At 43.3% G+C, this 14,803-nt stretch overlaps 2 protein-coding genes across 5 annotated transcripts in view; one reads left to right on the top strand and one right to left on the bottom strand.

The window, feature by feature from the left end:
- LOC308567816 (putative ankyrin repeat domain-containing protein 26-like protein) overlaps positions 1-14,803 on the bottom strand; it is a gene marked incomplete at both ends in the record, with an annotated part of 466,689 nt that overhangs the window by 68,026 nt on the left and 383,860 nt on the right. The window lies entirely within an intron of this gene.
- The window catches only part of LOC308557893 (cyclin-Y-like protein 1), a 68,041-nt gene continuing 53,258 nt past the window's right edge, over positions 21-14,803 (top strand). For all 4 annotated transcript variants that reach the window (XR_013998907.1, XM_081138810.1, XM_081138809.1 and 1 more), the window contains exons 1-3: positions 21-185; positions 1,035-1,111; positions 4,746-4,783. The gene's annotated coding sequence lies outside the window, so the exon portion shown is untranslated. The remainder of the gene's footprint in view (positions 186-1,034; positions 1,112-4,745; positions 4,784-14,803) is intronic.

The following is a 14,803-nucleotide window of genomic DNA, read 5'->3' as shown; positions in this document are numbered from 1 at the left end:
TGGTTGAGTCCGTTACTCCAGGAGCTGCAGGTGGGGGCCGCCTCCTGCGGGGGTCGTGCGTTCAGCGCCCGCGGCTCTGTTTGTTCTCCGCAGCGGCCGCTGTTGCTGTCTCCCTCCTCCCTCCGAGCCCGGGGTGGACGGGCCAGAGCGAGCGAGCCTCCCGCTGCCACCGCGGCGCAGAGCAGGTAACGGGGCGCGGGGGCTGCAGTGCCGCTTGGAGACCGGCGCGGTGCGGGCGCGGGGATCTGCTCCCGGTGCCGCTGCTTCAGCCCGCGGCGGCTGGCGGGTCACCCGGAGCCACCCGCCCGCCTCGAGGCGCCTCGGCCCGAAGCCCGCGGGGGCGGGGGCACCTTGGGCAGAGGTGGGGGCGGTGGTACCGTGGGCAGAGTTGGGGGGGCGGGGGTGGGGGCGGGCGCGGGGGCACCTTGGGCAGAGGTGGGGCGGGCAGAGGATGGGGCGGGTGGGAGCGGGGCCTCGGCAGCTGCGGGCGGGACCCCTTGGGGACCTCGCTGGACTCGGGGCGAGGCGGCAGGGACCCTCGGAGGGGTACAGGACGTGGTGGTGGAGGGAAAACTGCGGAGCTAAGTCAGAGTCAGGCACCCCAGGGAAAAGCACCCACTGATAGTAGCATTAAGCTACTCAATTTTTAAAAAGGTGGGCTTTTTTAGTTTAGTTTTGTTTTTTTAATTGAGAAAGGTGTTTCTACTTGGGTAGTATTAATTACACATTTTTTGGAGACAAGCGCTTTGCAAAGAGATTTACACATTAACGTTGCTTACTTACTAGCTTTTAATCTAATAACGTGAACTTTTTTCTCAAGTGACAAGTAGACAGAAGCAGGGTGACACCTTTGCGCTGAAGTGGGGCGCGGGGCTGTCGCCAGCAGGGGGAGGAATGTGATGAGGAATGCCTGCGCAGGTTTGAAAGGATGGTGGGAGTGGGACCTTGTTTCTGTCACTCTCAGGGGTGAGAGTGGAATTACTCTTTTTTTGTTTTTCTAATTTTTAAACAGCTTTCAAATTTGTTTTAAAAAGGGCCTCTTGAAAGACAGTCTCTGGATTTTGGGATGCGCCTACTACTCATGCAGTAACGCTTTGCAGACAAGTCCAAGGCAAGTAACTATATGATTTAATTTACTTATAAAGAAGCACTTTGAATCGCTGTTACCTTTTTTGACATGTTTAATATAACCTTTTTTATTAACCATTTGTTCACAAAAGAAATGGTGAAGGTCACCAAGTTTTAGCAGTAATGACACAGTGAGGACTCTGGGAGCAGTGTTCCCCCCTTCCAGGTGCATTCTCTTCTGCAAACTAGTATTTCCATTTATGTAGGTATTGGTTGATTGATTGATTTCACCGAGGGGAAGGGAGAGGGAGAGAGAGAAACATTAATGATTAGAGTCATTGATTGGCTGCGGCCTGCACAGGGCCTACTGGGAATCAAACCTGCAGCAACCCCAGCATGTGCTCTGACTGGGAATCCATCTGTGATCTGGTTCATGGGTGGAGGCTCAGCCACTGAGCAACACTGGCCGGGCTCGGTTTAGGTGTTTTAATTGAGAAGCTCAAAGCTTGTCAATTTTAGTGTCCTCCTATCCTCTAGGAGGCGGGTAATATTTATCATGCTCATTTTACAGCTACATAAACTCCACACCCTAGAGATGAAAGGCATTCAGCCCCAGGTTATTTGTCTCTTACTCGATTTTGTACCTGTAATGGATTTAATCCAGGACCCAGCAAGGTCCCTACCAGCAAGCAAGCTTCTGCATACCCATTTGATCACAAGTACATGAGTCAGAGATGGAGATGGTTATTTCCGAATAAAGAAATATTGTCTGTTAGGTTGTTTTTCTTTTTTTTTCCCTTCGAGGTTGCTAAGATAGTCTGAATCACACCAAAAAGGTGTTTTTCCACAGGGGCAAAACGAAACAGTGTTGCTATGTGAAAAATCTCTATTTTAAATTTTGGGAGGTGTTCCAAATTAGAGAACCTTATTTATGTTTGCATCAGTGGACTTCAGTGTTTTCTAATTTGTGGACAGAAAAAGGCAAGATGCCCACCTGACTAGCTCAGGGAAGGCTTGCATGGTGGTGGCCTTGAAATCTTAGAGACTTTAAGTAACCACAAAGGATGGCCTGAAATTAAAACTTCTTTTTAACTAAAAGCAGTTTATTGTGGGTAGTCATGTCCTAAGGCAGTATTTTTCCCTAACAAAGGTTAATCTTCACCTTAACTATGTCTGTCTTTTGGCATCTAAGATGACATACCTGATTTACATGCCTTTGCAAAAACAAAGTAATTATCCTCTTTCCAGACCCCTCAAAGCACTGGCACCACTCTGGGGAGACCACAGATCCCCTCATTATCATTGTTATCATGTTAATTGCTGGCTGTTAACTAGTCTGCAAGCACCTAAGTAAAAGTAGTGTGTGTCTATCATTTTACTTTTTATCCAATCTCCTCCCCACTGGGCTTTCTCCTGCCTCCCTAATCTATCACTAATAGATTTCATGTAACCCACTATGTCTCCTCTTTTAATTGTAATGTGCAATTTAATTGTAAGGTGCAAAAAACTGCCATTCTTGGGAGCATTGTCTCAATTTGTTGAGATTCCGCTTCCCGGCACTTGTCCACAGTTTGGCTCAAACTCACAAAAATTCTTCACAGGTTTGAATGTTTCTTATGTTGACAAATTTGAATGGAGATAATATTCATAAGGCAAATAAAAATGAAGTGTAATGTATTTTGGTCACAGCTTATGACTTTGTTTTGGAAAATTTTTACTATAAAATTGGGAGAAAGGTTGAAAATGTAAAAATCATTTCTTCCTTAATGAGAATAAGTCAAGGAAGGGAGTGTAGGTGTTAATGGAGACCAGGGTTAGGTGGTTATTTGGGAGGAACCTTTTGAATGATGTCAAGGCTTGGGGAACTAAAGAGAATTATTACGTTATGTTAAATTTATTAGCCTTCAAGAACATGGAAATGTCTAATGACTAACTGAATGAAATTGTTCTAATTGTGAAATAATTACCTTGTTTCATGGTAAATGCATTGCTGCATGTAACATGTATGCTTTGACATAACTTATGAGGCATCCCAGCCCTGTCATGCAGCTCTGATTCTGTTGATTTGTTTTTGCATTAATGCCTTTACTTAATTTTTCCTCTCCTGTCAAATTAAAATTTCTAGCACCCAAGGAAAAAATTCCATATAGAAACCTTTATCCTCTGTTAATTTGTATGGAAAATGAGTTCTGTCTTCTGATAGTCACAGCTCTCTTGAAGTGTAGGAAACTGGAAGGAGATTTAGGCTGTTTATAAAATAATTGCTTGTGTTCAAAATGTAGGATCTCTGCCCGTTTTTGACTTCCACTAGATGGTGTATTGGGTGCTGCTTTTTGGAGATTTCAGTCACACTTTTTTCATTATGCATTTCACTAACAAAGGTACAAAGGTACTACAACTGTTTCTGTTGTAATTGGGATACAGAGAGAATTGCAATCAAAGATATAGTAAACTTTATTAAATGAGATTATTTGGATGGAAGGAAACGACATCTTAGTTTAAAGTGAAGGAAATTGTCGGTAATTTTAGGAATAATTTCTGCTAAAAAGCTCTCTGGTTCTTGTGGTCAGGAACCCAGACCAGAATGTAGATTTATGGGTTCTTAACATGCATGTAAATTTTTTTTCTTTTTCTTAAATGCTCATTTATATCTTTCTAATCTTTTAGGAGAGCATAATTATTACCCTGCTTCACTTATGAACCCTGCTGATGGTAGGAGCTGTTTCTCAAGCTTGTTTATTCCAATGTTAGGTTGGTGAGGTTGTTAGAAAAGGGAGATGAGCAAACATAGCTGTTGCTTTGATAAAAAGCATTACCCATTTTAGGTATAGAAATGTCAGTGTTAGTGGAGAGTAAGGACTAGGATGTTTGCATCTTGCCAGATGTTTTGCACAAACCACTGGACTACTTTATTTATTTATTTATTTATTTATTTATTTGTATTGATTTCAGAGAGAGGAAGGGAGAAGGAGAGATAGAAACATCAATGATGAGAGAGTCATTGATCAGCTGCCTGCTACACTCCCCCTACTGGGGGTCGAACCCCTAACCCGGGGAATGTGTCCTGACTGGGAATTGAACCAGGATCTCCAGGTTCATGGTTTGATGCTCATCCAGTGAGCCACACTGATGGCTATTTTATTTTTAATTTATCTTTATTGTTGAAAGTATTACAGATGTCCCCCTTTCCTCCCCCTTAACCCTCCACTCCTCTCCCACCCCCTCCTCAGGCCTTCACCATACAATTGTCTGTGTCCGTGGGTTATGCGTATATGCTTATAAGTTCTTTGGGTAATCTCTTCCAAACCGCCCCCCTTGCCTCTGAAATACGTCAGTCTTTTGCATGCTTCAGTGTCTCTAGGTCTGTTTTTTTTGTTTCGTTTTGTTTTTTTAAATCTATCTTTATTGATTTCAGAGAGAGGAGAGGAGAGGGAGAGAGAGATAGAAACATCAATGATGAGAGAGTCACTGATCGGCTGCAGCCCACAACCCGGGCATGTGCCCTGACCAGGAATCAAACCCCGATTGCCTGGATCCTAGGTTGATGCTCAACCGCTGAGCCACACCCCCCGGTCGGGCTCTAGGTCTGTTTTGTTCATCAGTATATTTTGTTCATTAGATTCCACATATAAGAGTGATCATGTGGTACTTGTCTTTCTCTGGCTTATTTCACTTAGAATAAGAGTCTCCAGGTGCGTCCATGCTGCCTCAAAGGGTAAGAGATGCTTCTTTTTTACAGCTGCGTAGTACTCCATTGTGTAAATATACCACAGTTTTATTGTTTTTTAAATATGTTTTTATTGCTTTCAGAGAGAGGAAGTGAGAGGGAGAGAGAGATAGAAATATTAATGATGAGAGAGTCATTGATCGACTGCCTCCTGCATGCCCTTTACTGGGGATTGAGCCTGAAGCCTGGGCATGTGCCCTGACCGGGAATTGAACCAGGGACCTCTTGGTTCACGGGTTGATGCGTGGGTTTCTCTTTTTATGAATTGGCATTTGCATGTTCTTTGCCTCTTGTTTTAGATTTTCTTATCCCCCTCTCTGCTCTTCTGCCCTGATTTGTGGGGGTTTTGGGGTATATTTTACATGTTAACCTCATTGAGTTTTAAATGGTGCAAATATCTTCTCTTCATTTTTTGCCTGTTTGTCAAGTTTTCTCTTTGAAATCCTTTAAGGAACAGAATCTTTAATTTAAAAAAAAAAAGATCTTTATTGTTGAAAGTATTTCAGATGTCCCCTTTTCCCCTCCCATTGATCTCCTCCACCCCACATCCACCCCACCCCTGGGCCTTCCCTGTACTAATGTCTATGTCCATAGGTTATACATATCAGCATGTAAGTCCTTTGATTAATCTCTCCCCTCCCACTCCTCCCCCCACCTTCCCTCTGAGATCCCTCAGTCTGTTCTGTGTTTCTATGTCTCAGGATCTATTTTGTTCATTAGTTTATTTTGTTCATCATATTCCACATATGAGTGAGATCATGTGGTATTTGTCTTTCTCTGACTGGCATAATACTTTCACTTAGCATAGTACTCTACAGCTCCACCCATGCTGTCCCACGGGGTAAGTGTGGGGAGTGGGCTGTAAGCTGGCAAAGCCCTTATAGTCCCAGAGGCGCAGCCAAAGGCTAAGGAAGCCTCATTCCCCCGGAATAGGAAACACCGAGTAATGCATACCAAGATGTGAGCAAAAAGGTTTGTCCTCACCTGGGAGCAACCTGGGGAACTGTAGCTGGGGCCAGGCAGAACAAGAACAGTGATATCCTGCGCTAAGAATGATTTAGAGATAATCAAGTGCTGTATAAAATAAAGCTGCAAAGCCTGTTTAGTGTGGCTTGTATGCCATCAGCATGTGGTGAACCTCCTGATCCCACTTTCTGTATCCATTGTCTTTTTTTCAATCCCCCACCATTCCCACACTCAGCCCCGCGGGAAGGAGTCGCATGGGGCGTGACAGGGAAGAGATCCTTCTTGTTTACAGCTGCACAGTATTCCATGGTATAAATGTCCCACAGCTTTTTTATCTCCTCATTTTCTGATGGGCACTTGGGCTGTTTCCAGATCTTAGCTGTTGCAAATTGTGCTACTATGAGCATAGGGGTGCATAAGTTTGGTGTTTCGGGTTTCTTAGGCTATATTCCTAGAAGTGGGATCACTGGGGCAAATGGCAGGTCAATTTTTAATTTTTTGAGGAACCTCCATACTGTTTTCCGTAGTGGCTGCCCCAGTCTGCAGTCCCACCAGCAGTGCACTAGGGTCCCCTTTCTCCACACCCTCACCAGCACTTGTCTTGTTCCTGTTCTCAGAGGAAATGCTTTTAGTTTTTGCCCATTGAATGTGATGTTGGCTGTAGGTCTGTCATGTATGGCCTTTATTATGTTGAGGTATGATCCCTCTATTCTCACTTTGCTGAAGTTTTTATTAGAAACAGGTGTTGGATTTTGTCAGATGCTTTTTCTGCATCTGTTGAGACGATCGTGATTTTTGTCTTTCAATTTGTTTATATGATGTATCACGCATATTGATTTGCGAATATTGTACCAGCCTTGCATCCCTGGAATAAATCCCATGTGGTCATGGTTTATGATCTTTCTAATATATTGCTGTATCTGATTTGCTAATATTTTGTTGAGGATTTTAGCATTTATGCTAATCGAGGATACTGGCCTGTAATTCTCTTTCTTTGTAGTGTCTTTATCTGTTTTTGGAATTAGGCTAATGCGGGCCTTGTAAAAAGAGCTTTGAAGTATTCCTTCCTTTTGGATTTTTTGGAATAGTTCGAGGAGGGTAGGTGTTATTTCTTTTTTGAATGTTTGGTAAAACTCCCCTGTGAAGCTATCCGGACCAGAGCTTACGTGTGCTGGGAGTTTTTTGAGTACTGCTTCAACTTCATCAGCAGTTATTGGCCTATTTAGGTTTTCTGACTCTTCGTGATTGAGTTTTGCAAGGTTGTATGTTTCTAGGAATTTGTCCATTTTATCCAGGTTGTCCAGCTTGGTGGTGTATAGTTGTTCATAATATTTTATTAACAACCCTTTGTATTTCTCTTGGGGCAGTTGTTACTTCACCTCTTTTGTTTTTGTTTATTTGGGTCCTCTCTTTGTTTCTTGATGAGTCTGGCTAAAGGTTCATCAATCTTTTTTATTGGTTCAGAGAACCACCTCTTGGTGTCATTGATCTTTTGTATTGTTTTTTTAGTCTCTGTGTCATTTATTTCTGCTCTGATCTTTATTATTTCCTTCCTTCTACTTACTCTGGGCTTTTCTTGTGCTCTTTGTAAGTCTTTAAGTTGTAGGGTTAGAGAGTCTATTAGAAGTTTTTCCTGTTTTTTGAGGTAGCCTGTAGGACTATGAACTTCCCTCTCAGGACTGTTTTCATTATATCCCATAGATTTGGTGTCAGTGTGTGTGTGTGTGTGTGTGTGTGTGTGTGTGTGTTTAAAATATATCTTTATTGATTTCAGAGAGAGGAACGGAGAGGGAGAGAGAGAGAGAGAAACATCAGTGATGAGAGAGTCATTGATCGGCTGCAGCCCACAACCTGGGCATGTGCCCTGTCCAGGAATCGAACCCTGATCGCCTGGATCCTAGGTCGATGCTCAACCGCTGAGCCACGCCCGGCCGGGCAGTGTCATCGTGTGTTTTGATTTTGTTACAGTTAGATCCACCTTTTTTTTCTTTAACTTCCAGGTTTTGTTTAGGAAGTATTTCTTTGTTCTTAGCTAACAAAGATATGTTTCTGTAATTTGTCTCTTCTTGTTTTAATTCTGCAATGGTTTTTGTTTTTATCTTCATTTTTATTACTACAACTTGTTTATAGCTCTTGTTCTCTAGAAGTGTGGTCTTTTTAAAACATATTTAAGCCGGTAGTTTCCAACGCTGGCTTTACACTAGAATTCAGCTAGGTAGCTTTTAAAAATCATTTGCCCCATGTACTGTAGGTTGACTGAATAGTAGTTCTAGTGAGTAGAACCCAGCACTTGTATTTTTAAAAACCTCCTTTTGTGATACTGATACCCACATTGAAATCATACATCAAAGATATTTATGTTTTATCAATAGTCTAAAATTTTTCTCCATTGTCTTGTGCCTTAGATTAATTCCTAAGTATCTCAGTTTTTGTTTCTACTGTGACTTTTTTTGTTGTATTCTCCCCCCATCTAGTATAAGAGAATTCTATTGATATATATGTCCATGTACAGCTATAAATTAATCAGCTAATTAATCAGCTAATCTTTCTATATTTAATATTTTTTGGCCTTGCCGAATTCTTACTGTATTTTAATGGCTAGTTTTTTTTTTTTGGATGTTTTATGAAGATGATTATTTCATTTTAAATCATGACTATTTGTCTTTTTTCTTCCAATTCTTATTGCCTGTCTTTTGTATTTCCTTGCCTTATTTCATTTGTCTAGACTTGTAGTGATAGCTGAAGAGTTGCATAGATAGTGGCCTCTTGATCACTTTAATACCTTAAAGGGAATTCATGTTGCCCTGGTCAGTGTGTCTCAGTGGTTAGAGCACCCTCCAGAGCACCAAAGGGTTTCGGGTTAAAGTCCTGGCCAGAGCACATACCCAGGGTGCAGGTTCCATCCCCGCTCAGGACGGGTACGGGAGCAACCAATCAATGTTTTTCACATTCACGTTTCTCTCTCCCTCTCCCTTTCTCTCTCTCTCTACAAGAAATGAAAAAATATCCTCAGGTGAGGATTAAAAATAAAGAAAAAACAAAACTTCAACTGTTTTCCAGTGTATTTTATTTAAATTGTTTGATCCACTGTTACATACTTGTTTGGTTATTTTTTTAAATGTTTTTATTAATTTTTAGAGAGAGAGGAAGGGAGAGGGATAGAGAGATAGAAACATCCATGAGAGCGACATCGATCAGCTGCCTCCTGCACGCCCCCAGTGGATCATGCAGGATGGACCCTGAAACCTGGGCTTATGCCCTGATGGGAATCAAACGGTCCTCTTGGTTCATGGGTCAATGCTCAGTCACTGAGCCACACCGGCTGAGCTTTGTTTGGTTATTTTTTAGGGTAAATTCCTATAAGTTAATTGGTTGGTTCAAATGGTATAATCACATTTAGAATTTAAGGTGTATGTCATGTGCTTTCTTTTTTAAATTAAAAAATTTTGTTCAATTTGATAATGGATATTTATTTTCATTTTGAAATTTCTTATCTATTAGAAATATATATACCCAAACTCAGAAAAAGAGATAAGTGGTTACCAGAGGCGGGGAAGAGGGGTAAGGGGAAGGTCAGAAGGTACAAGATTCCAGTTAAAGGATACATAAGTCCTGGGGATGTAATGTATAGCATGATGACTTCAGCTCACTCTATAAATTTTTCTTTGTTTTTTAATTTATCTTTATTGTTGAAAGTATTACCCCCCTCCACTTCGCTCCCACCCCCTCCCCAGGTCTTCACCCTGTTATATTGTGTCCATGGGTTATGCACACATGCATATAACTCTTTGGTTAATCTCTTCCCACCCTCCACCCCCCTTCCCTCTTTCCTCTGAAATATGATCGTCTGTTGCATGTGTCAATATCTCTGGATCTATTTAGTTAGTCAGATTCTCTTGTTCATTAGCTTCTTCTTAAAGAAGACTCTTCAACATTTCCTGTAGTGCTGGTTTGGTGGTGATGAACTCCTTTAGCTTTTTTTTATTTGTGAAGCACTTTATCTGACCTTCAGTTGTAAATGATAGCTTTGCTGGGTAGAGCAATCTTGGTTGTAGTTCCTTGTTTTTCATCACTTTGAATATTTCTTGCCACTCCCTTCTGGCCTGCAAAGTTTCTGTTGAGAAATCAGCTGACAGTCGTATGGGTGCTCCCTTGTAGGTAAATAACTGCTTTTCTGTAGCTGTTTTTAAGATTCTGTCTTTGTCTTTAAACTTTGGCCTTTTAATTATGATGTGTCTTGCTGTGGGCCTCTTTGAGTTCCTCTTGTTTGGGACCCTCTGTGCTTCCTGGACTTGTAAGTCTATTTCTTTCCCCAGGTAGGGGAAGTTTTCTGTCATTATTTTTTCAAGTAGGTTTTCAATTTCTTGCTCTTTCTTCTCCTTCTTGCACCCCAATAATACAATGTTGGGCCTCTTGAAGTTGTCCCAGAGGCTCCTTATACTATCTTCCTATTTCTGGATTCTTTTTTCTTCTTGCTCTTCTGTTTGGGTGTTTTTTGTTTCCTCAGGTTCCAAATTGCTGATTTGATTCTCAGCGCCCTCTACTGTTGGTTCCATGTAAATTCTTCACTTCAGTTGGTGTAGCCTTCATTTCAAATTGGTACTTTATTATGTCATCTGTTTTCTCAGTTATTTACGTAATAAGATGCTTTGGCATCCTTATAAACAAAATTCTGAACTCTGTATCTGTTAGCTTGTTTGGATCTATTTCATTTAGTTCCTGTTCTAGAGATTTCTATTCTTTCCTTTGTGATGTTTCTATGCCTCCACATTTTGGCTGATTCCAGGTGCTTGTTTCTATGTATTAGGTAGAGCTGGTATGTCTCCTGGAATTTGTAGAGCGGCTTTGTGTAGTAGGTGTCCTGTGGTGTCAAGTGACTCAGCCTCCCCAGTCACCTGAGCTGGGCCTTCTAGGTGCTCCTCTGTGTGGGCTGTGTGCACTGTCCTGTTGTAGTTGAGCCTTGGTTGCTATTGGCATCATTGGGAGGAATTGAACCCAGGGCCAGTCAGCTGTGAGGACCAGCAGCAACTACAGCCAAAGAGCTGCTGTGCTGGAGACACTGCTATGGAGCAGGATTTACTTCAGTGGAGTTTTGGTGTTCACCAAGTGCACCCCTTGAGTGTGTCACTCGTGGATTTGGCAGGGTTGTAATCCAGTGTGCTCGAGTCTGACAACCCGGTGCACTGTCTCTGGGGCCTCCCAGGAGGTGCAGAGTCAGCTTGTGCCAGTGCCTTGCCCAGGGCCACCCAGCTTGAACTACACAGCAAACCATAGTTGGCTGCTACTTGTGCTGGGCTTGGCATTGTCCAGGAGAGGCCAAGCTATGAGCCAATGCAGGCTGCCGCTAGTGCCAGGCCGGGGCGGCTTATCAGGCCGTATGGTGCCCGCTGCTGCTTGTTTGAGAGATTTTAGGAAAGTCCTAAGCATGAGGCTCGAGAGGCCACTTGCACAGCAAAGAGCCTGGAAAGGGCCTGGATGAGCTGCAGGTGGGGAGGGGCGGGGCCTCCAGGAATCCCGGGGCGGGGCCAAAGGTGAGAGTCAGGTGCTGGGGACTCAAATATGGCGCCTGCCTGCGGCTGTGTGGGGAGGACTCGGCAAAGGAGCAGTGGCCTCTGCAGCTCTTCTGCCTGGGAGGAAGCTGCCCCTTCACATCTCGCCTGGATGTCAGGCAGGTTAGTTCCTCCCGAGTGTCCCAGGTCCTTTCAGGCTGCTGCCCGGCGCTCGGCTCAGAGGGAGCGTCCGAGTGAGTCCGTGCGCGGGCCCTTTAGGAGGAGCTGCTGGGGCTCCCGCAGCCTCTGCCACCCTCAGGGACAGTCCCCCTGGTTTTCACAGCTGAAGGTGTGGGGACGTCTCCGCCTGGCCCTGGAGCCCTGGGCTGGGGGCCTGCTGTGGGGCTGGGACCCTTCCCTCCTCCCTCCTGCGGGAAACCTTCCCACCGAGACGTCCCTCCCGGTTTAAACCGGCCCCGGGTGTGGGCCCGCGGTCGCGTCTCCGTGTCGCTGTGTCTCCCCCATCTGCCCGCATCTCCGCCCTCCTACCGGGCTCAGTGCTTCTTCAGTTCCCTGTTTGGGGGCTTCTGTTCAGCTGGATTTGAGGAGGCTCTGAGTGAGGGCGGGTCTGTGTGTTAGTTGTAATGTTAATGTGGGGGGGGGCAGCTGTTACCTACGCCACCATCTGGTTTTTTCTCCTACTGACATGGTTTTAATTTCAAAAGTTCTATCTATGTTTCCTGAACGTTCCTGCTTTATAGCATCCTGTTCTTGTGGTCGTATCTTTGCATTGTCTCTATAAATTTAAAACATTTTTTTTGCTTTGTCTTTTTGTATCTATATGAGATGCTAGCTAAATTTATAGCAGTAATCATTTCACAATATATGTAAATCAAACCATTACACTGTACACTTTAAACTTATACAGTGATGGATATCAGTCAGTTATATCTTAAAACGGAAACAATTGTTTAGGCACCATCATTTCCATCTGAAGTTGACAATTGCTTTTGTTAGCATGACTTTAATTTCCCTTTTTAAAATTGAAATTATCGCGCCCCCTGCTGATTTTGAAAGGAATTGATGAATAGTTACACAGTGGTACTTCGGTTTTCGACTGTTTGTGTTGATGAACATTTCGGTTTACGAACCCTGTAAACCCAGAAGTAAATGCTTTGGTTTTCGAACGTTTCAGAACTCGAACGGTCTTCCGGGACAGATTACATTCGGAAACCACTGTATCCAGGTATGATTAAGGGACTGTATCCACGCATAATCCAGACTTTGATTTCACTCATATGATGGTCCTGTTTGCTTACACTGCTCCTGTGGCAGTGGGATGACAGACATGCAGTTAAACCCATATTTGAAGCAGGCAGAGGAACTAGAGTGAGCAAATACACAGACGTGAAACAATGGTGTTCAGGGCTCTGCAGGTAGTTCTACAGAAAATTTGAGGGAGGGTGTCAGTGTGATTTTTGCAATGAAAGACACTGGAGAGGAGCCCTGGCTGGGTGGCTCAGTTGGTTGGGGCGTCATCCTGTACACCAAAAGGTGGTGGCCTCGATTCCTGGTGGGGGCACATACCCAGGTTGTGGGTTTGATCCCTGGTTGGGAAGCATTTGGAAGGCAACTGATTGATGTTTCTCATATCTCTTTCTCATCTCTCTCTCCCCTTTCCTCTTTCCAAAATTAAACAAACAAACAAACAAACAAAATGGACAGGATAGAGGGCATGAGTGATTTTTAAGGAATTTTCACTTTGGCATGAGTGCTGAGTCATGGCTTTATTTAAAGTAGTAAAGTGGTCATTTAAGTAGCATAGAAAGAGGATGCTGGCAGCAGTGTGCAGGAGGGGTTGGAGGTAGGGACAGACCAATTTGAGGGTCACTGCATTTGCTAAGTGGCTGATACCAGAGAGACGCACAGCTCTGAGGTAGGAGAGGCTGGGAGACATGGAAGTTCTTTTCCAAAAACTTACAAAGTTGCAGGTATCATTGCTCTGCGTCCCTAATTACTTCAGCAAGCATCTCTTCAAAATAAGGACAGCAGGGGGAGATGTTCCTGGAGATAAAATCAGGAAAGTTAGGTTTTGGTATTAAGGGTAATGGGTTCTTTTATGTCCATGTTGATGTTTCTCATATCCAGTAAGAGAATCCACGTTGGCACAGAGTCTTGGTTTACTGTTAGTAATTTATGGTTATATGGTATTTTTCTCTTCTGAGAGTTTCAGAGATGGATATATGGTAAATGCTAATACATTTGAAATAGAAACTTAAAAAAGTTTAGAAAACATTTGTAATCAGAAAAAATGTCAAATACGCACAGTGGTTAAAGAGAACAGTGTTCTTGGCTGAGGCAAAGGCCCGGGCCAGGCTTCTGCGTGGGAGGAGGACAGGGGATTACAGAGGAGCTGACCCGCCTTTTCCCAAAAGGAGGAAGGGCCAGGCTCGTGGGTCATGTTGAAGGCCCATATTGGCGGAAATTTGTGTGAGAAAGCAGCTGTGCAGTGAGCACCGGTATGATCCAGCCCATGGCTGATGGAGAGAGGGAGCCGCAGCAGCCAACTGGGACTAGTTTGGGGGGGAGGGTGGGCGTGGGGAGAGCAGGAAGCAGGACATGCCAAAGGGCACTGGGCATAGATGCTCCCCTTTTAGTATCTTTAACTAGTAAGGAATCTGGCTACTATACCTTTGGTCTAATAAGTATTTTACATTATGATCAATGAGATTAGTAACTCTTCCTCGGGAGGATAATATTATTGTCGCTAAAATTAGAGATTCTAGTTCATTCAGTCAACAAATACTTAGAGGGGAGAGGGACTGGGGTGGAGATAAAATCAGGAAAGTTAGGTTTTGGTATTAATGGGGGGGAAATGGGACATCTGTAATACTTTCAACAATAAAGAAAAATTAAAAAAAAGAAAGATAAAAGTGGAAAAAAATAGTTATGGAGCCATTTATTATTTTGGCAAGCACTATTCTAAGACTAGGAATTCAGCAGTGAGCCACACAAACTCCCGGCCTTTGTGTGTCATATTCGAGTAGGAAAGGCAGTACACAAGATAAATGAAATACATGTAGCATATTAGATTGTGGTAAGCACTAAGAAGAAACATTAAGTGAGGGTGGGGTGTGTGTGTGTGTGTGTAAATTTTAGAAAAGGAGGCCAAGGGACTCCATTAAGATGCCAATGGCGGAAAGTCCTGTGAAACCAGAACCACTGTAGTCGTGTTGATGTGCACAGAGTTTTCGTGATTTGCCATTTCTTGTGTGGGTCTGTCTCCTCTTAAGAATGTATGAATGTGGCCTTGGCTGGCATAGGTCAGTTGATTGGAGCAGCCTCCTGTACACCGAAAACGGCGGCAGGTTCAATTCCCAGTCTGAGCACACACCCAGGTTGAGGGTTTGATCCCCAGTCAGGGTACATATGGGTACAGAGGCAACTGATCTATGTTTTTCTCTCCCTTTCTCTAAAATCAATTTTAAAAAAAAGAATGTATGAATACGAAGTAACTTAGAACTGGCTTCCATATGGCTTTTATTTTTTTTGT

The sequence above is a fragment of the Miniopterus schreibersii genome, assembly GCF_964146895.1.
Source record: "Miniopterus schreibersii genome assembly, chromosome: 1".
NCBI lineage: Eukaryota > Metazoa > Chordata > Mammalia > Chiroptera > Miniopteridae > Miniopterus > Miniopterus schreibersii.
The sequence above is the reverse complement of the archived record's forward strand: the minus strand, read 5'-3'. Positions and strand labels throughout refer to the sequence as shown.